The 25,481-nt window shown below is 39.2% G+C and overlaps 2 non-coding genes and 1 pseudogene across 2 annotated transcripts; all 3 read right to left on the bottom strand.

The window, feature by feature from the left end:
* Nucleotides 1-319: 319 nt before the first annotated feature.
* LOC124993412 (sentrin-specific protease 5-like) lies at nt 320-25,481 on the bottom strand (annotated as a pseudogene).
* LOC124993832 (small nucleolar RNA SNORA63) lies at nt 22,358-22,487 on the bottom strand. The gene has a single exon (XR_007110351.1). It is a non-coding gene; the product is annotated as a small nucleolar RNA SNORA63 (small nucleolar RNA).
* On the bottom strand, nt 22,807-22,989 carry LOC124993865 (small nucleolar RNA SNORA81). The gene has a single exon (XR_007110379.1). It is a non-coding gene; the product is annotated as a small nucleolar RNA SNORA81 (small nucleolar RNA).

The following is a 25,481-nucleotide window of genomic DNA, read 5'->3' as shown; positions in this document are numbered from 1 at the left end:
TGACACTTCAGTGCCATGAATTTGGACTGGATATCTTTCTATTTATCTATCTATCTATCTGCCATCTATCTATAATATATTTTCAAAAGATGAATGTGAACTTCCTGTATTGGGCCTTTAAAAGCATTAGTAAGGTTTTTCTGTAAAGAACTGTGTAAAAAGACCGCATTATGGAGCTATTGAATCAGTACAGAGTTCAATTCAAAATAAATACACAGTGCACAATGCATTTTTAGAACATGTATTCTCTTACGCCATGTACAGAGAAACAACATGTATCCCATTTGTTTACAATAAAAAAAAAACATGTATTCTCAGATTTATGCACTCAAGAGGTCTAGGAAAACTCTCTCCAAATAGTGATGTGTATGTACATACCTACAAACATATTATGTCAAACGTCACATATAAATAAGAGGTGAACCCTTATGGTACAAAAATTTATTCAAGGAATGAGTTGCAGAAACAGGAATGAGTCCAAGCCTGGGTGTTCTCTTGTCACCCCTCTAAAGAACCCCTCTACTTGGAAAGGAGGGAAGGAAGGAAATAGAAAAAGAAGCTGATATGACATTGAAGGAACTGTTAAAAGCAAATTTGGTGAAGACTCAGAAAGAAAAGAGAACTGCAGGGAAAGACTCCATCTTCTAAGAGAATACTTGTAAGCAAAAATAACCAAAATGGGTTTGGCACCATAATGAGAGCACAAATAACCAGGAAGGGAGCAGACTTCATGGATCAGCAGTGCCTTTTATTCAGCAGGGGAGTCAATCAGCCAGGCATCGGAGGGGCTCACTTTCTGGGTAGAAAATGGCCCCTGGTTACAGAAGGGGTCTGGGTTTTTTAATGTTACCCTGAGAGATGACTTGATCTCTTTAACAGAATGTGTCAGTTTGGATATTCAGGAAACAGGTTGTGAGAATTTGAAACTTATTTTTATTGGACAAGAATGGGGGTTCAGTTCTCAGGGCCCAGGGCTTATCTTGTCCTCTTGGGGTCATCGCATTGTCACTGGGGCAGGATTAATGTGTAGCTTTACTGTCATTGGGAGGGAATTCACTGGGAAAGGATCTGCCCTTCTAGGATGGATGTGTGTCTCCTTCCCAGGGATTGTCTTGTCCCTGGGAAAGGATTTACTGGGGAAGAATCAATGTTTTGTTTTCTTCCACCCTCCCTCCTCCCAGGTCACACTGTCTTGGGGATGGTCATTTTCCATATTCTTCGATACGAGCAAATTGTTAGTAGAAACATGAGCAATAAACACCTCTGACAAGGTCTCAGATGGACATAGGAACATGTTATGGAAACTGGAGTACAGGTGAACAGGTGGTACTTGTTATATAATGGCAATGTTATAAATCATGTTTGTATCTTAGTGTTTTGTGGAAGGTAGAACTGAAAGCCATAAAGTTAGATATTTGGTTGAGAAATTGCTAAGCAAAGTGTTGAAGGAATGGCCTGGCTCCTTTTAACCGTTAATAGTAAAATGCCATAAGAGAGAAATGACTTTAGGACAGAATTGTTAAACAAAAAGGAAGCAGAACTTAAAGAAATGGAAATTCGCAGCCTATCCAACAACGCAAAAGATGGAACTTCAAGGGTATGGCCAAGTGACCGTTTGATAGGGAGATTTGTTTAATGTGAATCACAGATTTACTTAGTCACCCTAGGAGGAAAACTGCCAGCTTGAACTGAAGGGGAAGGAGAGGGAAGGAATGAAGGCGGTCAGCATTGGATTTTGCAGGAAGGAACTATAGAACAATTTGGTTAAGAACATGCACTATTTTTCAGGACAGAGGAAGAATGGCTTTCAAGGCAATTCAGAGGCCCTCAGGGCTGCCTCCACAGTTTCAAATAGGAGGTCACTGCCTTGCTTTCAATGGGTCAGATGACTTCTCTCCAAAGCTGTGGGCAGGGCTCCTATTCTGAACTTGAGAGGCAAAACCTCATGCATAGGTCATATTAACCACGTTTCTGTTGTAAAATCAGTTTCTTAAGGTGTGGTCCTTCAGTTTTCATTCCCCCAGTTGGGAATCAGGTCAGGTTGGATGCAGAAAATTATGAGACATCTCCCTTTTCTAATTGTGATTAGGTCATTTCCCAGGCCTGGCAGCAAAATAAAATGAGGCACTTTTTGAACATCTAGCTCCCAAAACCTTTAGCGGCAAGTAGTTTCTACCTGTCCTTTTTTGAAGACAAGGCTCCCCTCTGAACAACATGAAAAATCCCAATTTTTTTTCAATATGTAGGCTAGTGGTGAAGCAGGCACAACTATTGAAAATGAAACTCCCATCTGAGTACGAGAAAATAGAACTTGAGCACCTGTACCAGAGAAAACTCCGTTTTATTTTTCTTTAAGGACATCTCCTTAAGAGCTTCTTATGGCCAACAGACCTGCCTCTCACCACATGGTTCTGCCAAATCTATTGCTGGCATCATTGGTGGAATGAACAAGATCTTTTGTTTTGCCTCATGCCAAAGACCCTGGAGAGTTCAGACTTAGAGGCATGACTGACCTCTCCTGCCACTATAAACTTCCAAATGTGGTATCCCATGGGGAAAAAATGACCTACCTGGGGTATATTTCTCTACTCTGTGGGCCACAGGAATCTCTGGAGGGTAAGGAGGACATCTAATGGTTGTTAGATGCTTACCACCTTTTCCCCAGAGGAGTTTACAGAAGGGGTAAATTGAAAATGCCTCCCTTTGGCAACCAAAGAAACTCCTGGAGCACAGAAACAACAATGGGGAGAATCCCCACAGGCTGGTAAAGTCTTAATATGTGAACAAAGGGAACCCAGGCATTTCTTTACAACCACTCCATGTAAAATGCCCCCCTCCAATGGCTAGAATCTGATCAGCAAGGGGAAGGGAATACTCAGGAGGCATGAGAGTGCAGTTGGGCTTATTCCGGGGCTTTCGCAGAGTGCCTTTTCATCTATCAGTCACCACAGGGTATCCCAAAAGGGGGTCAGGAGAGGAGTCAGGGGAGAAACCTTTGAGGTTCATTAGGGCATGGCCCCGGCCAGAATCTTATAGTTGTCCCAACTGAAAGATATGGAAAATGACAACTCCCAAGACAGTGTGACCCAGGAGGAGGGAGGGAGGAAGAAAGCAAAACACTCATGCCTTCCCAGTGACAATGGATCCTGAAGGAAGGAGGTGGGTACTGAGTGCTGGCTTTTACCCTTTCCCATTGCCGATGAGTCCTAGAAGGAGAAAAGCAAATAGTGAAGCTCTGGGTAAGGGTAGGCCCCAGAGGAATAAATCAAACATTAATCCTTTCCCAGTGATGGTTCAATGACCCTGGAGGAGAAAAATCAACTCTGGACCCTCCATCCTTGCCCAGTAAAAATAAGTTTCAAATTCTCACAACCTGTTTCCTGATTGCCCAACCTGAAACATTCTGTTGAAGAGATTAAGTCATCTCTCAGGGTAACATAAAAACCCAGACCCCATGTATAACCAGGGGTCATTTTCTATCCAGAAAGTGAGCCCCTCCAATCCAATGCCTGGCTGATTGACTCCCCTGCTGAATAAAAGACACTGCTGATCCATGAAGTCTGCTCCCTTCCTGGTTATCTGTGCTCTTCCTTACACCAACCCTGTGTCCATCTCCATACATCCAAAGGCAGATGGGATTAAAGCCACTGTGCACTCATACCAGACATGCACCAATCCTGGGTAGGATAGTGAGAAGTGGCTTTGGTAGAACTCAACATGCCTGACCTGCAGGACAAGTGATTTGGAGCCACCTAGGCCATGAATCCTGTCACCAGAGTCTTGTAGAATGTGGCTTGCAATAACTGCATTTAATTAGCAGACAGGTGCTCATTATTGTCCTCCAGAAAGAAAGAAAGGCACATCTCAGAAAGATGTGGGATGAAGAGGAGTTTATCCTGGTGATGATCCCTGCAGATTCCCCATCTGAAACCAGACTTGAAAATCAGGATGGGGTCCTGTTCCCTCCAGTGTTGAAGATTAAGCATCCAAGAAATGCCGAGGCAAGAGCAAAAAGTTTTATTTAAAGGATGGTGGGGTGGGGGCGGGAGAGAGAGAAAGAGACAGAGAATTAGTTCTCCAGAGAGGAGGGGGTCCAGGGAGTGGGGGTGTCCTGCACCTTTTAGAGATTTCAGACTTTCTTTCTTCTCATGTCCCCCTCTTCCCATCCTGCCTATGTGGCCAAAAGGCAGGAAGGGAGCCACCTAGGGGGTGCTCATTAACAACTCCTTGCTGGGAGGAACAATTCCCTGGAGGCAGGTAACCTTGGCAACAGGTTGGAGGAGGGGAAGTGCTCTGGAGGTATTAGCATTTTATTTCCTTTTGAATTAGCCCCCATCTTCCTGACCTGCCTTGATCTATTTTTCATCAATTTAATTTCCTTGACCAGGCACAGTGGCACACACCAGTAATCCCAGTGACTTGGGAGACCCAGGTAGGAGGATAACAAGTTTGAGATTAGCCTCAGCAACTTAGGAGGGCCCTGTTTCAAAATAAAAAACAGAAGGAACTGGTGATGCAGCTCAGCGGTAAAGTGCTCCTGGGTTCAACACCCAGTAGCAAAAAATAAAGTCCAGTCACTAAGCTTGTGGTTGAAAGTACACTGAAAACAGCACAGCCAGTCTACTTTCAGGGTGGTGAGGCCAGTGCAGAGAGAGGGTATCATGGAAAAAGGGTAGGCAACCCAGCCCACAGTACCCAGTTACATGCAGAGCAGAAGCCCAGAGCATTAAGTGCTAAGACATGCAAGAGGGCTATTTCAGTATCTTCTGGTTTCACTTTAATTTCCTTGGCCAGGCATGGTGGTGCACACCTGTAATCCCAGCAACTTGGGAGGTTGAGGAAAGAGGATCGCAAGTTCAAACCCAGCCTCGGCAACTTAGTGAGACCCTATCTCAAACTAAAAAGGAATGGGATGTAGCTCAGTGTTCCTGGGTTCAATCTCCAGTCCAAAAGGGGGGGCACTGCATATGGGCATTGGGCATCTGTACAGTTGCTGCATCTCAGCACAGACTTCTCAGTCAGTTGGTAGAGTAAAATTGATGTCCCCTGGATAACAGGCCTCTGTAATCACTGTAAAAGAAACCATAAATATCTGGCCATTTTCAGCTCCAAATAGGATAGGACAATGGTTTCCACCCCTCACCAAGACTTATGGTGGGAAGAATCTGTCAAACATAGAGAGTTTCAGATGCTCAGTGGCCAATACAATGACACAAGTCAGTGTAATAGAAACCCAGTTATATTCTCATCATATACAGCTCAGGGGAGGCAACTGAGAGATAGGACAGGGACTCACCCCTGTCACAACTTGTGTCTGGGTAGCATGACTTGTTGCCTACAGGGTCCTAGGCAGTACCCCAGCCATCAGGTCTAGCTTCAAGACAGAAAGAAGGTGGACAGAGCTCTGCTTTCTGTTGCTCTAACAAAATACCAGAGGATGGATACTTTATAGAGAGATGAGGTTTATTTAGCTCAGAGTCCAAGATTTGGCAGCCCCTGTATAAGAATTCCAGTTGCTCCACATCTTTCCCAACATTTGACCCTCTCATTTGTTATTAGTTTGTTTTGTCTTTAATTGTAGGCTGTCTAATAATTGAGTAGTGGTATCTCATTAAGGCTCCAGTTTGTGTTTCCTAATGAGTAATGATGTTGAGCATATTTTCATGTCTTACTGCCTATTGGTAATAGATTGTTCCAATCTTTTGCCCACTTTAAAAAAAAGTGGGTTGTTTCCTTACTGAGTTTTAAGAGTTTTCTATATTGGATTCAGATCAATGTTTTGCAAATCTTTTCTCGAAATCTGTGGCTTGTCATTTCATTTTCTTCATAGCATCTTCCAAAGAAGCAGAAGTTCTTAGTGTTTTGCCCAGCTTGACTGATGCATTTTTGATGCCCTGAAATATTTCAGGCTGTAGGTGTATCTAAGTGGGATAGGCTGCTGGATGGAGTGGGAAGAAGAAAAAAGTGGAATGAGAGAGAGAAATCAGTCAGTGTCCAGGGGAGGACTTGACCTTTGAACTTGACCTTTCCTGTTTTGTGCACTCTCTCAACCACTGAGCTACACACCCAGCCCTAAAATATATTTTTAAACAGTTGCATGATGTATATAATTTCCTGAATGTGCCATAATTTGTGCTTCAATAGAAACCTGTTGTTTTCGGTTTTTAAATATAAGTTCATATAAAGGTATTACTAATATAATACAAATAATATCCTTTATATAAACAAATTAGTACTCTTTTTTATTTAGGATAAATTTCAAGCAGGGGAATGGATCAAAGACTGCTAATTGTCATATTGTCTTCTAAAATGATTATGCCAATTTACTGCTTGATAACTTTGACAAGAGAAGGTTTTTTAGGACATGATGTAAAAACTAAAAGCCAAAGACAAATATACTTTACTATCTAAGAAATGAAAATTTCTGTGAAGCAAAACCACAGATAATTTGGGGTATTGAAGACTTACACTTTGGAGGCACAATCCTCATGACATTTACAACTAGTAATTAATTTAACATCTTTACAACTAAAATGATGCTGAGGTTCATGAAGGGAGAAACCGGATGGAGTGGTGCTCCTAACTTCCTGGAAGGCTGAAGCAAGGGGATTGAAAATTTGAGGCCATCCTTGGTAACTTAGCAAGACTGTTCCAAGATATTTTATTTATTTTATTTTAAAAATAAAAAGTACTGGGGATATAGTTGAGCACCTCTGGATTCAATCCCCAGTATTGGGGGGCGGGTTGGGGGAGTGAACTCAGTATATCCTGTTTGTTACTTTACTCTTCAGAACCAACATAGTGGCTGGTACATGGGACCTTCTTATATATTAAATAAATAAAATAGGAACATCCTAATGGAAAAACAGACACAGGAAAACCATGTGCAAACAAACAAACAAAAAAATTCAACACATAAAAAGATGTCCAAACCTAAAAATGCCAAATTAAAACTCTCACATAACCTATAAGATCAGCAAAGTTGACTGGTTTAACTTCTTGGAAGGTAATTTAACAATTCTCTTAAAATTTTAAGTGTGAATATTCTTTTACCAGCAATTCTTATACCAGGAATTTAACTTACAGAAACAAAACAAATTCTTGGTTTAAGTCCCAAGAATTTCATTGCATAGTTATAGAGGAAACAACTGAAAATCAATGTTAAGTGTCCATCAAGCAATCAAGGGTTCATAAAGTAATTTGTGGAGCTCTACATAATACAGCAATAGAAAAGGTCTCAAGAAAAAATATTCAAGTGGTTAAAGGGAAAGCCATGTGTCTGAGGGAAAAAGAGGACTTTTCTAAGAAAAGTTAATGAACAGCAAGTGTGGGCCAGAGGTTGGGGGAGAATAAAGGAAGAGCACATAACAGAAAGGCAGACTGAAAGCTGTTCATTGGCCCCTGGAGATGCTTTTGGACTGTTCTTCCCAGCTCCCAGTTGATTTTCTAGTTTGAGTTCACTGCACGCCAGGGGAGCTTCCAGTCGACTTTTACAGGAAGGGTGGTCCAGCAGCTTAGAACTAAGAATGCTCTGCTTGAAAGATCCATCCTCCTCCATCTGGCAGGAGTTCTCATTGTGAACAGTCTCTTCAGACACAGGCCCCTCTACACTACTCAGATTTATCTGCTTCAGTCACTGATGATTTTACTTTGTCATCACTGACAGTGCTTCTCCCATGTTCCCGATCCAGAGTCATAACTTCTTTTTCAGTTTCTGAAGTGAGCATTTTACTAGAATGATGTTCTGATAAGGGCACATCATGAATCAGCTCTGAACAAGGAGATGAACAAGGTGATTGGTCCCAATTAAGTGGTACTGCTCTTCTGTTGGTCAGGGAATGCTTCATCTAAATTAAGCTCCTTGTCCAAGAAAGAGCTTCATTTAGGGAGACCATCAGGCATATGGGAGTTCTTTCCCTTCACACAACATTGCTGTCCCAGGTAGGAAGTATGGCTGATACTGATAAGAAGGGTCTTTAGGTTCTGAGGAAGAAAATGGGTTGCAACTGTCACCTTCAATATTATCCCTAAGGTCTCCTGGTGGTCCCCAGTGACCCTCTGTACCCAGCTCCAGTGGGCTTTTCTTGGCTTGCAAACTTTGCTTTTTGTTCTGAAGTGCTGGAATCTGAGACTCCTAGACTGAAATCTAATCATGGATAATTTCTCATCTATCATCAGAGGAGGCACTTTTATTTTTTGATGTTGGTTAAGCTGGAATTTTTTGGAATCAGGGGTCCCCCTTGCCTGTGGCGCTCTAGTCCTTGGTAGCAGCCATAAGAAAAGTGCTTTCTCTTATGATTGTTCAAGGTGACCACAATCTTGCCACTCTCACTTGGACTTTGGCTTTCCCCAATGACCTTCCCAGGAAACTCAGAAGCCTGTAGCTCTGTCCTAGGTCTATGACCATTGGTCTGACCTAATACACTACTAGCTGGCAAGCCAGTAACTGCCTTCAAGAGACTCTTCTCTCTACAGTCTTCATGGTCTGAGTTCTTTGCTGATGATAGCAACTTCTCTGCTTGGAGATTTAGGAGACTCCTTGAGGAAGAAATGAAGTGTTTAGTGTCCTTTCTTTTCATTTGGGAGGACAAAGTACTAGCATTTTGAGTAGCCACAATGGATTTGGTCTCGGCACAAAAAGATTCATCCTGAATCCACAATTTCTGGATTTGAAGAGCCTTCTTTTTACACTGGAAATGACTCAACTGTCTAGGCCTTCCCAACTTAGCATTCAGAATGCATAAGTGTTGGTCAAGGGAGAACTTCTTAAAGCCTTCAAACCCAGTATTTCATTTCTCAGAAAAAGTTAAGTGGATTCCTTTCTTCCACAGAATTTGCCTCTGTTTTTTCATTTTTCAGATGCACAATGAGATCCAGATGTAGCTACAAAGAAGTAAATCCACATGTAGCTACAAAGAAGTAAAGAGATGTTACATATCAATCTAAAAATAAGGTCATGAAGGCATTCAGGGAAATTAAGGCCAAACATTTTTAAAAAGAGCATATATGCTTCAATTTAGTGTAATTGAATAATGAAATCCTACCCAATCAAGGTTTTAATCACAATGAAAATTTGGGAAGAGAGAAGACATGAGCACTCTAACAAGACCCCATCTGCCATACACCTGCCTTGGGTAGAAATTGGTTTCAAAAATCATTTCTCAGGATGGAGTCAGTTTCTGAAGGAGTGTACAGAGCAGGGAATCAGAAGAGAATTTCTAAGTGTCAACTCTGCTTCTCATGAACTAAGTGACATTAAGTAAATCATCCAAATTTGTGTTCTCATGTATAAAATGAAGGACAAAAAAGGGAAAGAGAACCAAATACCTCTTAAGATTAATTCCATATCCCTTTTAATTTGTTTTTCAATCATAACAGGGATTGAACCCAGGGTCTCACACAGGCCAGGTAAGTATTCCACCAATAAGCTACACCTGCAGCCCCCACATCGATTTATTTATAACTTGCCCACAGCAAAACAACTATTTTAAAAGAGTAAGTACCTTTGCTCTGTAGTGTCATCCACAGGTAGATACTCTATCAATACACAACATCAGTATCTCAAGAGAGAGAGAGCAGGTTCCTTTTTGCCAGACTCTCTGAGTGACTATGCAGGAAAATGATTCCATCAGGTGCTCTCACAGTTAGTCTAGCTCTCAAGTGACTAAAAGGAACCAGAACCAACAAGAGCATACACACGTGAACTTCAGAAACACAATGATAAGAGATGGGAGATGGGAATGAATGGCAATTAAAAGCAAACACAATTCACCTTCAATTTAGTAAGATCTAATATTACTGAAGGTTTAGACTATGAATAGAAACCAATTTTCTAATTTCAGCTTGCTAACAACTTATTGAGACTTTTCCCAGCTTGGGGCAGAGAGGATATTTCCTTATTCTGTATCAGTTTTCTATCAGAACAAAAATAGAAGGATGAACCTATCAGTGTTTTTTCAAAATCCCATTGAGACGACAGAAATTTTTTTTTTACTTTCCCAGAGCTCAGGATCAAACCCAGAACCTTACCCAGGACCACATGCATGCTGGGCAAATTCTCTATCAGAGCTATATCCCTAGCATGGAAATTGGATCAGAAAAATATATTAATTTAGGCATGCAGGATCAAATGTGAATTTACCATAAAACCATGAGCCCCAAAATATAGAAAAACAAAACAAAATAGGAGTTCTTAAAAAAAAAAAAAAAAGACACAGCCCTGATTACTCTAGGAAAGGAGCATGCAGAATGTTTTTATCAGATTGGAATACACTTTCGGCTCAGATCAGAGTCAGTTCAGATATGTAAAGAATGTGAGAGTCCTGAAATCCTCAGGTAAAGATTCTCCAGGTAAAGAAGGCTAGTATATCCATTTTTCCTTCCTGTGTTGTAGTATTTAGGGAGAAACTTGTTCAGAAAGCAGGGTAGTAGAGTGTAACAGCAGATGAGGTAGCCAGCCATTTAGGTGCCACAGCAACTTGAATTTAAAAGTGATTCCTTTTTCCCCCCTTTGGTCTCAAACTGACCCTCTGCAAGTCCTGTAATTCTTGCAAGTTCTACAAGCTCTGTAAGCCTTGAAGAGCTAGAGATCTGGCAAAGCTAAGAAGTAAGGGAAATTAAGAGCTGTGGGGCACAATCCCTGACTGGTAGAACTGGTCTCCTTCCTGGTGGGCCTGAATGAAGAGCATCAAGCCAAAGAGGACTATCCTTGAGCCTTAAGATCGCATCTCATGGAGTTTGCCCTGAAGTGTGGATTTACTTAAGATCTGTTACTCCTTCCTTTTTTACTATTTTCCCCTTGAGGAATGGAAATGTCCATCCTATGCTTATTCTGCCATTGTACTTTGGAAGCACAGAACTTGTTTTGTTTCTGAGGTTCATGACTAGAAAGACATTTTCCTCAGGATGATTGCATCCTGAGTCTCACTATTTAGATGAGATGATTTAGAAACTATTTAGATGAGACTTTGTATTTTAGACTTTAGAAGTCATGCTAGAGTGAGTTAAGATTTGGGGGACTATTTGAATGTAATGAATATATTTTTGCATGTGAGAGGGACATGACTTTGGGGTGGTCATGGGTGAAATGATACAGGTTGGATATTGTGTCACTTTATATGTTGAAAACCTAACCTTCCATGTGAAGGTACTGAAAGGTGGGATTTTTGGTAGTTGACTAGTTTATGAGAGTTCCATAATTTTCAATGGGATTAGTGTCCTAATCAGAGGGACCATGGAGAGTTCCCTTGTTTTTTCCACCACAGCAGGAAAAGGGCTATCTGTGAGCCAGAAAGTGGGCCCTCACTAGATACCAAATCTGCCAGTCCTTTGATCTTGGACTCCCTAGCCTTCAAACTATGAGAAATAAGTTTCAGCTATTTAGAAGCCATCCAGTATATGTTATTCTGTTACAGCCATCCAACAGGCTAAGACACAAGGTCATCAAGGCCATCTAGTAAATTTTGTAATACAACACATTTATAATTTGTAAGTTGGTCTTTGTCTCATCTGTATGTAGTTATCTCCACCAGCATTCCAATCTTTGTAGGAAGTGAACATCAGGAGAGATGTTTGTTTTATTCATTAGGATTTCTTTTTGTACCTTGACTTACTGAAGATGATGATGGCTTTTAATTAATATTTTACTTCCAAGGATTCTAGCATCTACCTTGCCATAACAACAGTTCCATGATGAAGAAAGTTGTAGGTGTCAACACCAAGAAAGGACAGGAGGTTGCTCTCATCAGAAATTCATAAACATACCATTTTCTAGGTGATACTAATTGAAACAACTGGTGGAATATTCACTGCATATCAGAGAGGCTATTTTGATAAATCTTAAACTGTGGTCAAGACAAAGCTTGATAAGTAATTTTGATCAGGAAAATATAAGGATCATAGAGCATTGATGATATCAAACGCTGGAGAAAATGTGGAGCAATAGGAACTCTTAGGTAGTGTTAGTGGTGAATGCAAAACGGTACTTTGGAAGACAGTTTGGTAGTTTCTTAAAACACTGAGCATACTCTTTCCATATGATATAACAGTCACTTTCCTTGTTATGTACTCAAAGATACTGAAAACCTGTGTCTAGACAAGCATCTGTACATGATGTTTATAGCAGCTTTATTTATGACTGCCAACACCTGAAAGCAACCAAAATGTTCTTCTGTAGGTGAATGAATTGTTGTGGGATATCCAGACAACGGGATATTGAAGTATGAAAAAGAAGTTAGCTACCAAGTCATGAAAAGACAGGGAGAAAATTTAAATGCATATTTGCTACATTTAAATGAATATTACTAAGCTTAGCATATTATTAAGAAACCAATGTAAAAACACTACATACTATATATTTCCAACTATATAACATTCTAAAAAAAGGCAAAACTATGATGATAATAATAATCACATTCAAGGTCACTGTTTCTGCTATAAAACAACTATAGTACTCCATGTTTTGTTATGGAAAAATAACTTTAACTGATTAACACAGAAAACCTTGCTGTTAGTACCTATCTTACACATAACAGAAAATGTTGCTAATAAGGTGAGGGAGAAAAACACATTTAAATGCTTCTTTTTTCTTGTAAGAAGGAGATAATGGGGGAGTTTCAAGATGGTGGCCTAGGGGGCGGCTGCATTTCACGTTGCTCCAGGACGCAAGATTCAAAAGAGGAGATAGTGAGAGACTTGGGACCAACTCAAAGCCGCTGGGTGAGTCTCTCCCATGGGGGAGGCGTCCCGGATGGGGCGGTAGCCCCGGAACACAGGGAACTTTGTGAAGTAGAGTTGCTCGGCGAGATGCCCCTCCCCCCACTGGAGCAATAAACACGGACAACTGGGATCATCGTAGAGGAGGCAGCTCAGCACAGCGCTTGGACTCGGAGCAACCACTGGGGCTCCGGGCGGCTGCCTGAGGAGGAGCTGTGTAGCGAGCTGTTTGAACTCAGAACGACCGCTCCTGAACACTGGGGGGTTGCCCGGAGGAAGAGGAGAAGCGCGGCGGGTCGCTTGGTCTAGGAGTGACTGCATCAGAGCCACAGGCGGTTGCCAGAGGAGGAGGCGAGTGGTGAGTTGTTTGGACTCAAAGCGACCGCTCCTGAACACCGGTGGCCTGCCTGGAGGAGCGTGTGGGTCACTTGGTCTCGGAGCCACCACTCCTGAACACCCGGGGGGCTACCCCGAGGAGGAGGAGGAGGAACAGGGCGGGTCACTTGGATTTGGAGTGACTGCCTAGGGCTGCGGGCGGTTGGCGGGAGGAGGAGACGCGAAGTGAATTGCTTGGGCTCCTAGTGACTGCGTCGGAAACCCGGCCACTGTCCGGAGGAGGAGGTGTGTGGCGAGTCTCTGGTTATTGGAGCTATTGTACGGGGCTCCAGGTGGCGGCTCAGAGGAGGGGCCGCATAGCCAGGCGATTAGGTGCAGAGCAGGGTCCCAGGAGCTAGGTGGCTTCTTGCTGGAAGAGCCACACCTAGACAGGCCTAGGGGCGGAGCGAAGTTTCCAGGACTGCGGGCAGATTCTCTGGGAGAGGCAGCCTAAAGAGACTTGCCTGCGAAGGGTGAGGCTCCCAGGCCCAGGACGTAGGTCCGGGCCCCTGGGAACGTTGCAGAGGAAGACAGCCCAGCCCAGGCGGTAGTTGTAGATTGAGGGGAACCTCTAGGAGGGGAACTGATCAGCAAGACGTCCCCACCGAGTGAGTCTTCCCTGCCGGGTGAGGTTTTCCCACAGGGACGATAAAACCAGAGACACAGGCACAAACAGGACTTGCCTCAGCCTGCAGCCTAGTTCCCCGTTGGATGACCATTGGTCAACAAGTGGAGGCACCTCTGCCCACTAGCAGGGAATATACCCCACCTGAGGGTCACCACCCCTAGAGAGGCAGCTTCTTCGTGGAGCTCCACATTATCAACTTCCTCCAAGACTTCAGGCTACTGAAGGATAAGAGGGGATATACTAGCAATCTTCAGGGACATTATAAGTGGATAGAGGAAATCTGCAATATCTTAATGATCCGCTGATTCCTGAACAATATGAGAAAACAAGGGAAGAAAATGCCCCAAACAAATCTAGATGTTACATCAATAAAATCCAACGACAGCATGGCAGAAGAAATGACAGAAAGGGAGTTCAGAATGTACATAATTAAAATGATCAGGGAAGCAAACGATGAGATGAAAGAGCAAATGCAGGCATTGAATGATAGCACCAATCGACAGTTAAAAGAGCAAATACATGAAGCAAAAGATCATTTCAATAAAGAGTTAGAGATATTGAAAAAAAAAACAAACAGAAATCCTTGAAATGAAGGAAACAATAAACCAAATTAAGAACTCCATAGAAAGCATAACCAATAGGATAGAACACCTGGAAGACAGAACTTCAGATATTGAAGACAAAATATTTAACCTCGAAAGCAAAGTTGAACAAACAGAGAAGATGGTAAGAAATCATGAACAGAATCTGCAAGAACTATGGGATATCATGAAAAGGCCAAACTTGAGAATTATTGGGATTGAGGAAGGCTTAGAGAAACAAACCAAAGGAATGAATAATCTATTCAATGAAATAATATCAGAAAATTTCCCAAATCTGAAGAATGAAATGGAAAATCAAGTCCAAGAGGCTTATAGGACTCCAAATACACAAAATTACAACAGACCCACACCAAGGCACATTATAATGAAAATACCTAACACACAAAATAAAGACAGAATTTTAAAGGCTGTGAGAGAAAAGAACCAAATTACATTCAGGGGGAAACCAATACGGATATCAGCAGATTTTTCAATCCAGACCCTAAAAGCTAGAAGGGCCTGGAACAACATTTTTCGAGCTCTGAAAGAAAATGGATGCCAACCAAGAATCTTATACCCAGCAAAGCTTACTTTCAAATTTGACGATGAAATAAAATCATTCCATGATAAACAAAAGCTAAAAGAATTTACAAAAAGAAAGCCAGCATTACAGAACATTCTCAGCAAAATATTTCATGAGGAAGAGATAAAAAACAAAGAAGCATATCAGCAAAGGGAGGAATTACCCTAAAGGAACTGTCAAATAAAGGAGGAACCAAGATGTGTCAAAAAATAAATAAATAAATAAATAAAATTTTAAATATGAACCAAATTACCGGGAATACAAATCATATCTCAATAATAACCCTGAATGTTAATGGCCTGAATTCATCAATCAAAAGACATAGACTGGCAGATTGGATTAAAAAGAAAGATCCAACAATATGTTGCCTGTAAGAGACTCACCTCATAGAAAGAGATACCCATAGACTAAAGGTGAAAGGATGGGGAAAAACATACCATGCACATGGACTCAGCAAAAAAGCTGGAGTATCCATCCTCATTTCAGATAATGTGGACTTCAAGCCAATGTTAGTCAGAAGGGATAAAGAAGGACATTTCATACTGCTTAAGGGAAGCATAAATCAGCAAGATATAACAATCATAAACATCTATGCCCCAAACGGTGGCTCATCCATGTATGTCAAACAAATCCTTCTCAATTTTAGAAACCAAATAGATCATAACACAATAATACTAGGTGATTTTAACACGCCTCTCTCACCACTGGACAGATCTTCCAAACAAAAATTGAACAAAGAAACCATAGATTTCAATAACACAATCAATAATTTAGACTTAACAGACATTTATAGAATATACCATCCAATCAAGAGTGAATACACTTTCTTCTCAGCAGCACATGGATCCTTCTCTAAAATAGACCATATATTATGCCACAAAGCTAATGTCAGCAAATACAAGAAGATAGAGACACTACCTTGTATTCTATCAGATCATAATGGATTGAAGTTAGAAATAAATGAAAGAGTAAAAAACAGAAACTACTCCAACACCTGGAGATTAAACAATATGCTATTATATGATGAATGGATAACAGAAGATATTAGGAAGGAAATTAAAAAATTCTTAGAGGTAAACGAGAACAAAGAAACATCATATCAAAATCTCTGGGACACTATGAAAGCAGTACTTAGAGGAAGATTTATTTCATGGAGCGCATTTAATAAAAGAAGTAAAACTCAAAAAATAAATGACCTAACACTACAGCTCAAAGCCCTAGAAAAAGAAGAACAGACCAACACCAAAAGTAGTAGAAGACAGGAAATAGTTAAACTCAGAGCTGAAATCAACGGAATTGAGACAAAAGAAACAATACAAAAAATTGACAAAATAAATAGTTGGTTCTTCGAAAAAATAAACAAAATTGATAAACCTTTACCCACACTAACAAAGAGAAGATGAGAGAAAACCTAAATCACTAAAATTCGGAATGAACAAGGAAATATCACAACAGACACGACTGAAATACAAAACATAATTAGAAGCTATTTTGAAAATCTATACTCCAACAAAATAGAAAATTTCAGACATCAACAGGTTTCTAGAGACATATGAATTGCCTAAACTGAACCAGGAGGACATACACAATTTAAATAGACCAATTTCAAGTAATGAAATAGAAGTCATCAATAGCCTACCAACAAAGAAAAGTCCAGGACCAGATGGGTTCTCAGCCGAGTTCTACAAAATCTTTAAAGAAGAACTCATTCCAATACTTCTCAAAGTATTCCAGAAAATAGAAGAGGAGGGAACCCTCCCAAACTCATTCTATGAAGCCAATATTACCCTGATACCTAAACCAGACAGAGACACATCAAAGAAAGAAAATTTCAGACCAATATCCTTAATGAACATCGACGCAAAAATTCTCAACAAAATTTTAGCAAATCGCATACAAAAACATATTAAAAAGATAGTGCACCATGATCAAGTGGGTTTCATCCCAGGGATGCAAGGTTGGTTCAACATCAGGAAATCAATAAATGTCATTCACCATATCAATAGACTTAAAGTCAAGAATCACATGATTAGTTCGATAGATGCAGAAAAAGCATTTGATAAAATACAGCATCCCTTCATGCTCAAAACACCAGAAAAAATAGGGATAGTGGGAACATTCCTTAACATTGTAAAGGCCATCTACGCTAAGCCCATGGCTAATATCATTCTAAATGGTGAAAAACTGAAAGCATTCCCTCTAAAAACTGGAACAAGGCAGGGATGCCCTCTTTCACCACTTCTATTCAATATCGTCCTTGAAACTCTAGCCAGAGCAATTAGACAGACCAAAGAAATTAAAGGGATACGAATAGGAAAAGAAGAACTCAAACTATCCCTATTTGCTGATGATATGATTGTATACTTAGAGGAACTAGGAAATTCCACCAGAAAACTTTTAGATCTCATAAGTGAATTCAGTAAAGTAGCGGGATATAAGATCAATGCACATAAATCTAAGGCATTTTTACATATAAGCGATGAATCTTCAGAAAGAGAAATCAGGAAAACTACACCATTCACAATAGCTTCGAAAAAAATAAAATACTTGGGAAGCAATCTCACAAAAGAGGTGAAAGACCTCTACAATGAGAACTACAGAACACTAAAGAAAGAAATTCAAGAAAACCTTAGAAGATGGAAAGATCTCCCATGTTCTTGGATAGGAAGAATTAATATTGTCAAAATGGCCATACTACCAAAAGTGCTATACAGATTCAATGCAATTCCAATTAAAATCCAACGACATACCTTACAGAAATAGAGCAAGCAATTATGAAATTCATCTGGAAGAATAAAAAACCCAGAATAGCTAAAGCAATCCTTGGCAGAAAGAGTGAAGCAGGGGGTATCGCAATACCAGATCTTCAACTCTACTACAAAGCAATAGTAACAAAAACGGCATGGTATTGGTACCAAAATAGAAAGGTGGATCAATGGTACAGAATAGAGGACACGGACACAAACCCAAATAAATACAATTTTCTCATACTAGACAAAGGGTCCAAAAATATGCAATGGAGAAAAGATAGCCTCTTCAACAAATGGTGCTGGAAGAATTGGAAATCCATATGCAACAGAATGAAACTAAACCCATATCTCTCACCATGCACGAAACTAAACTCAAAATGGATTAAGGATCTCGGAATCAGACCAGAGACCTTGCATCTTATAGAAGAAAAAGTAGGTCCAGAGCTTCAACATGTCGGCTTAGGACCAGACTTCCTCAACAGGACTCCCATAGCACAAGAAATAAAAGCAAGAATTAATAACTGGGATAGATTCAAATTAAAAAGCTTTCTCTCAGGAAAGGAAACTATCAGCAATGCAAAGAAAGAGCCTACAGAGTGGGAGAAAATCTTTGCCAATCATACTTCAGATAGAGCGCTAATCTCCAGAATCTATAAAGAACTCAAAAAACTCTACACCAAGAATGCAAATAATCCAATTGACAAATGGGCTAAGGAAATGAATAGAAACTTCACAGAAGAAGATATACAAGCAATCAACAAACATATGGAAAAATGTTCAACATCTCTAGTAATAAGAGAAATGCAAATCAAAACCACCCTAAGATTCCATCTCACCCCAATTAGAATGGCGATTATCAAGAATACAAGCAACAACAGGTGTTGGCGAGGATGTGGGGAGAAAGGTACACTCTTACATTGCTGGTGGGGCTGCAAATTAGTGCAGCCACTCTGGAAAGCAGTGTGGAGACTCCTTAGAAAACTTGGAATGGAACCACCATTTGACCCAGCTATCCCACTCCTTGGCCTATACCCAAAGGACTTAAAATCAGCATATTACAGAGATACAGCCACATCAATGTTCATAGCTGCTCAGTTCACAATAGCCAGATTGTGGAACCAACCTAGATGTCCTTCAATTGATGAATGGATAAAGAAAATGTGGTATATATGTATATACAATGGAATATTACTCAGCCATAAAGAATGATAAAATTATGGCATTTGCAGGCAAATGGATGAAACTGGAGAATATCATGCTAAGTGAGATAAGCCAATCTCAAAAAACCAATGGACGAATGATATCGCTAATAAGTAGATGATGACACATAATGGGGGGTGGGAGGGGTTAGTGTTAGGGTTAGAGTTAGGGTTAGGGAGGGGGGCAAGAATGGAGGAAGGAAGGACTGTATAGAGGGAAAAGAGGGGCGGGAGGGGTGGGGGGGAAAGGGAAAAAAATAACAGAATGAATCAAACAACATTACTCTATGTAAATTTATGATTACACAAATGGTATGCCTTGACACCATGTACAAACAGAGAAACAACATGTATCCCATTTGTTTACAATAATAAAAAATAAATAAATAAATAAATAAATAAAAAAAGAAGGAGATAATGACTGGCAGATGCTTATGAACATCTGCACTGATCAGTGTCTATGCTACTGCCAAGCAGCAGCTAACTTAAAACTATTGAACCTTTTAATGAAGTGTCACATTAGTGTGAAATTTTGTACCTGGAATAAAATATTTACTATGGAATTCTGTTTCATCATCCTTTTAAAATACAGAGTTATGGAAAGAAGTATAATTCTTTCAGGAAAAAAAAATGAATTTTATGTAATTTATTGAACATTTAACATACAATATGGCAATTTTTCTGGATTTAACCAGTTAACATGATTGTTGCTGGAACTTAACAAAAAGCTTTAGTTCACACTTAATACTCGCTTTTCTTCAGATAAAGGCAAAATACCATATAAAATGAATTCAAAATTTTTTCCTTAAAAATCATTTTAAAGTTTGTTCTATTCAGCCTGATGACTGACATAGCAAGGCAGACACACTAATGTAACATACCTGGTTGATTTTTACACAGCACATATCTTTCAAACTCTAAGTGTATTACTAAGTAATAGGGAACGTCCAATATAACCAAAATTAGGAAATAAATTTCTAAGCAAGATTTTTACAGATCCCAATTTTTTTTTTTTTTCAGTACCAGGAATCAAACCCAGGGCTCATGTATGCTAGTCAAGTGCTCTACCATTGAACTACCTGCTAAGACAGATCTTATCTTTTATGCCCAACTCTTAACTCAATAGATGATAAAACCAATAAATTTCCTCACATGAATTCATAATGACAGTTGCTTTGGTATCAGAATCTCTACTTCTGATCTACTTTCCGCACTGAAACAAGTTTCCAATGTTCCTAAAGAAAGAAGCACAACTCATGTTGTGATCAACTATTTAGTAACAACAAGCACTGAATTTAAAACTATCTCATCCCAGAAATTAAATAAGGTTAGCTATGTTTATTGGCATTTCCTACACTATAATATTGTAGAAAACCTCAATGTCACAAAGAATCCTCTTGTCTTTAATTTTATGGTCACAGCTTTCTTCTCAAATTGACCCCCACTGCCAAATCTGAACAAAAGAAATTATTAATCAAAATATTATCAATCTTACATGAACTACAAAATAATATGAGCTACTTGTTAACCATCAGTGGCTGCTTATTTGCCAAAATTATATAAAGAATGATTGAATTGGAGTACTGAACACTGATAAAAATATGGAGACAAAGATAAGATTTTTACAGTTAGTATGAAAGAATTCAAGACTCATTGGCTGTAAAATGAGATTTTTATTACCATTATTATTTATAAAGCAGATAACAGTATTGGGTTTGGGGTTGTAAAATTAAAAGTCATACTAAAATCAAGAGTGGATGTCAGCCTGGGACAAATGTTAAGGTCAGGGCCAAAACAAAAGGAACAGTTATACATTCATTTGGACATACTTTTGTAACTGATAACTCTGGAATGTTAACTATTGTTTGGGACTATGCTGTCCATACATCAGTCAGTGACCACAAGTGGTGATTTAAATTTAAATTTTAATTAATTAAAATCAAATAAAATAGGAACTTCAGTTCCTCTACTGCATATCCACATTTCAATATCCACATGTAATCTGTTACTCCTGTTTAGACAGCACAGATAGAGATCATTTCCATCAGCATAGAACTTTCTGCTGAATAGTTTGATACAGGATTTGAAACTTTTTCTAGTAGGGAAAACCTCTAAAGATTTGTCAATCTGACCCATATTTATGACTCCTTTCTGCTCAGTTTACCTCATACACTGTAACATAAATGATTGAAATATGTCTGCCACCATAGCTCTCTACCAAACCAGCACAATGATGCTAGAGCAACTTAAAATATCAAATAACCAAATCAAGGGAAAAATGAATAAAATACTGACCATTCTTTATCCAAAGAGCATGCTGTTTCACTTATGAATCTAAATCAGGACAATGACATTTCTGACTACCACCTTGTCATTTACTACTATCAACTGTATTTTTTTTTAAAAGTCATTTTCACATTAGTAGCAAGGTAAAATTTAATTTATTTAGTGATAAAGTCACTAGAACTAAGACAGGGTCAAGAGAACTGCTATCAGAAAATGCTGAGAAAATTTCAATTATATAGGAATTGTTAAGAAAACACAAGTATGAGCCATATGACTTAAAAACAAAATAAAAGACTTACATGTAAGCTAAAGACAACCAGATCTATTATTGATATTTTTATTTCTCAAAATCAACATTATAAAGTCCAAAATCTGGGCAACATTTCACATTTGCTTTCCTACTGTGTGCTGACCAACCAGAATCCCCTCCCCCCAAGTACAATTTAAATAAATCTTATCCTGTCACAAGGCGATGATTTTTTTCCTGATTTTCAAGGTTGTCTGGCTGACAAAAATCACCTTGAAAACCAAAATGTGAATTTATTTCATCAGAATAAAAGTAGAGGACAGATTTTCAACTGAGAATATAATTTTCACAAGTAGTGACGGATCATAGATTATAACCACAGATGCTACTTGTACATAAAAATCAAGAACCTGTGATATGACAGTATGTATTCAAAAAGCAACTACTGCATGCTCTTATATGGCACAAAATAGTACTGAATTACATGTAACGGTACAGTTCACTATGGAGTGTGGGTGTTTTGGTTGGTTTTTCTTTCTTTTTTTTTTTTGGTACAGGCAATTTACCACTGAATCACATCCCTAAGCCCTTTTTACTTTTCATTTTGAGGCAGGGACTCACTAAGTTGCTTAGGGCCTCGCTAAGTTGCTGAGGTCAGTCTTGAACTTGTGATCCTCCTGTTTCAGCCTCCCAGGCTTTTGGGATTATAGATGTGTGCCACCCCACTCAGTGGCATAGGGTCTTTATTCCCCCACAGCTTGAAATGACAGGGTTACTATAAATTGTCCTCTCAAACCAACTTTTGGGAGATAAATACTATAATTAAATAAGAAATCGAAATACTTACTAATAAGTCAGGAGCAATCAAAATAGTTTTTCCCTTATATGAATTGTCTCCTGATAGCAGCTTTCTCCTTCTGTTATCACCTACAAAATATTAACAAGCCCTGATTCTTCAGAGTCACTTACTAAGTCAGTGTTTATATTGGTAGGTGTGTATGAGACCAAGCATCCCTGCTGCTAGGGCACCAAGGCAGGCAGGGCCAGGAAGGTAACAGTTTTATTTTGAGCAGGGGCAAAGACAATGTAGCACTTCCTGGCTACATTGTAACTAGATCCTGCTTTGGTTTACTATGTAAATAACTAGATATCAACAGCATCTTAATTAGCAATAATACTAGGGAAGAGTAGCTCTTATCAGACCAGAAACTGAAATCCCTGACATGCATTTTCTAGAAGTCAGTGTACCTTCTGCCTTGTGTTGTACAAAGAATGGCCTGATTGTTAGTCTCATCTGTCACAAAGAGGATATAATTACCTTCCTATGGTTTTTCAGAGAGGAAATGTTAATTTCTATCAGTGTGAATGAAGGGCCATCTGATCTCTAACTTTCCCTACCATTGGAAAAAACTACTCATTCTATTAATCATGCCTAAGTATAGATATTATTCTACCAATCTTAGAACAAACAGCTGGTGTCTTAGAAGAGGTCTATCTCAGTTTTTCTTCTATCTGGTACAGCTGTTCAGCTATTTTTTCTTCTTGTGCTTACTTTGCTCTCTTTATTTTCAAATACCAAGACATGATACTAGTTTCTAAAATTTTAGTACAGACCTTAAAGAAGGTACATTTTTCAAAGAAGGCACATTTATGTGTACAAATGACAAACACATTACCCTCTTCCAAAATTTCTGTAAAATGCTGACATTTTCAAGGGCCACCTCTTCCTTCTTCTTCAGAATTTGAAACCAGATTTTTCATGAACTTCTTAATAACTTCCAAAATATTAATTAGCTTTGCAGCACAAAGCAACATAACCTTAAAAAAGAAACAAAGACTAATTATACTGACAAATCAATTAAGCAGATACATCAGTTCTCCTAAAATTACTAGAGAAAGAATGTTTGAGACCAAGCGTCCCTGTCTTACTATAGAATTGAGCTAGACAGAGATTGTGGGAAGCAATTGCTCTCAGCAGGGGGAAAGGACAATATAGCACTTCACAGCTATAGTCTGAGACTTTACCCAACCTGCCAGCTAGAGAAAATTTTCGTGTACACCTGAACTTGTACAGAATTTTTAGTTAATCTCATGAATTTGATCCTTAATCTTAATCTGTCCTTAGTCCAACATTTTAAACTACTTCATTCAAAACAAATAGCTTGATCCATTTTGGATAGTTTAAAATTTTTTTTAGTTAACTGGGAGCTGTGCATAATGACTTCTTTCTAAATAGTACAGTGTGGAGGGAGGGAAGGAAGAGAGTAACTTTCCACTGGAGAAAGATGACAAATACTACCTCAGTCAGGTAACTGACATCAACATCAATATTTATGATTCTTGACATGATATGACAGTTTATACATGTGGTCTTCCTCCTCAAAGTCCCAAATTCTTGTCTAATTTTAAGGAAATCATCAGACAAATTCTAATAGAGGGGCATTCTATAAAATACTTGACCATACTCTCATAATTGTCAAGGTCACCAAAAACAACTGAGAAACTATCATAGCCAAGAGGAGTCTGCGACATGCTAACTAAATGTAATGTGGTATCTTGGATGGCATTCTGGAAGAGTAAAAGTGCATTAGGAAAAAGCTAAAGAAATCTGAATAAATTTGGGACTGTAGTTCATAACAATGTATGAATGTAGATTCATTAACTGTATTGTAGTAACCATTCTACAATTGTACCATAAAATATACTAATGTAAGATGCTTAAAAGAGGGAAATTGGGTGCGAGCTATATGTGAACTCTATACTATCTTCTCTTTTTCTGTAAACCTAAAACTGTTCTAAAAAATAAAATAAAATCTATTTTTATAATTCTCTGTATCACAGTGTATAGCAACTGGCTTTATTAGGTTAATTATATTCCCTCATACCCTAAATATCATTGGTTTAAAAAACACCATAGGAAAAATACAGCAATACTTACAAAGATTTCTTCTATTTAACATATTGAATTCTCCTATATGCCAAAAGTACTAGGTACTGCCTCATCCTGCATGTTTGCATTTCATTTAGAACACCAATTTCACAATGCAGACATAAGTCGTTCCCATATTATCTTCAAGTGCCAGAGTAGCTTTTGGATCTAAAAGTGAATAGTCTAAATTATTATGTTATAGAAATACAGACTTCGACAACTGACTTCAAAGCCCATGGCTAAATACTGAACTATCATATTTGGTTTAATATATATATATTATATATATGAGTATAATATTTTTAATGCATGTTATGTTAATATAGTATGTATAACAATAATATATTATCTATATTTATTCTGTATTGCTACATTAGTATGTCTACATAATAGTACATATCATGTATGTTATGTATATAATACATATTATGTATAACATACATGTATATTATGTATGCACATATATGTGTATATATATATATATATATACACATATATAAAAAAGGAATTGAGTTTCTTGAGAGAAATGGCTAATTCTGTGGACAGGAGGAGAAAGAACCAGGTGAGCTTGAAACACCTTGTGCTTGGAACGCCTTGTGCCATGAAGAGGACATGTGAAAAAAAGATACAGGAACTAGCCTGAAGAGACTCCGGTTGGCCAGAAACTGGGCCAGCTGAACCACAAATAAATATTGATGGGTTATAATCCATAGACTATTAACCTATGAGTTCATAGATAACAAATAAATAGTGAATGAATAAATGAGGGGTGGTAATTCCTCTTACAGTAGAAATAGAGGAAACAGAAACCCATTCTGTAGCTCGTGTCGCGTGGGGAGGGGAAGAGTGGGCTGGATGTGGCCCCTCCTGGCAGTGGGGCTGGAAGCAGACTCCCGGACAAGCAGATTCTGTCCTCTTGTCCTTCTCCTCTCGGGCCCCCGGTCCCTCCGCACCTGTCACCGCCCCACGGTGCCTACGCGCTGATCCATGTCCCCTCCACCTGTGCTTACCTGAGCAGCTGCAGCAGGCTCGGGAGGCGCCCCCACCAGTTCTTCTCCATCGCCACCCGCAGCTGCGACACAGCAAGGCCGCCGCCATGTCTCCGGAGCCCCGTTGCTTGCAAAAGCAAAGCTGCTCCTCCCATGTCGCCCACAGTATCACTCCGTTCGGTGATGCCGAACGGGAGCTT

Source organism: Sciurus carolinensis, chromosome 9 (genome assembly GCF_902686445.1).
Source record: "Sciurus carolinensis chromosome 9, mSciCar1.2, whole genome shotgun sequence".
Lineage (NCBI taxonomy): Eukaryota > Metazoa > Chordata > Mammalia > Rodentia > Sciuridae > Sciurus > Sciurus carolinensis.
This window is presented reverse-complemented; position numbering and strand designations above follow the sequence as displayed.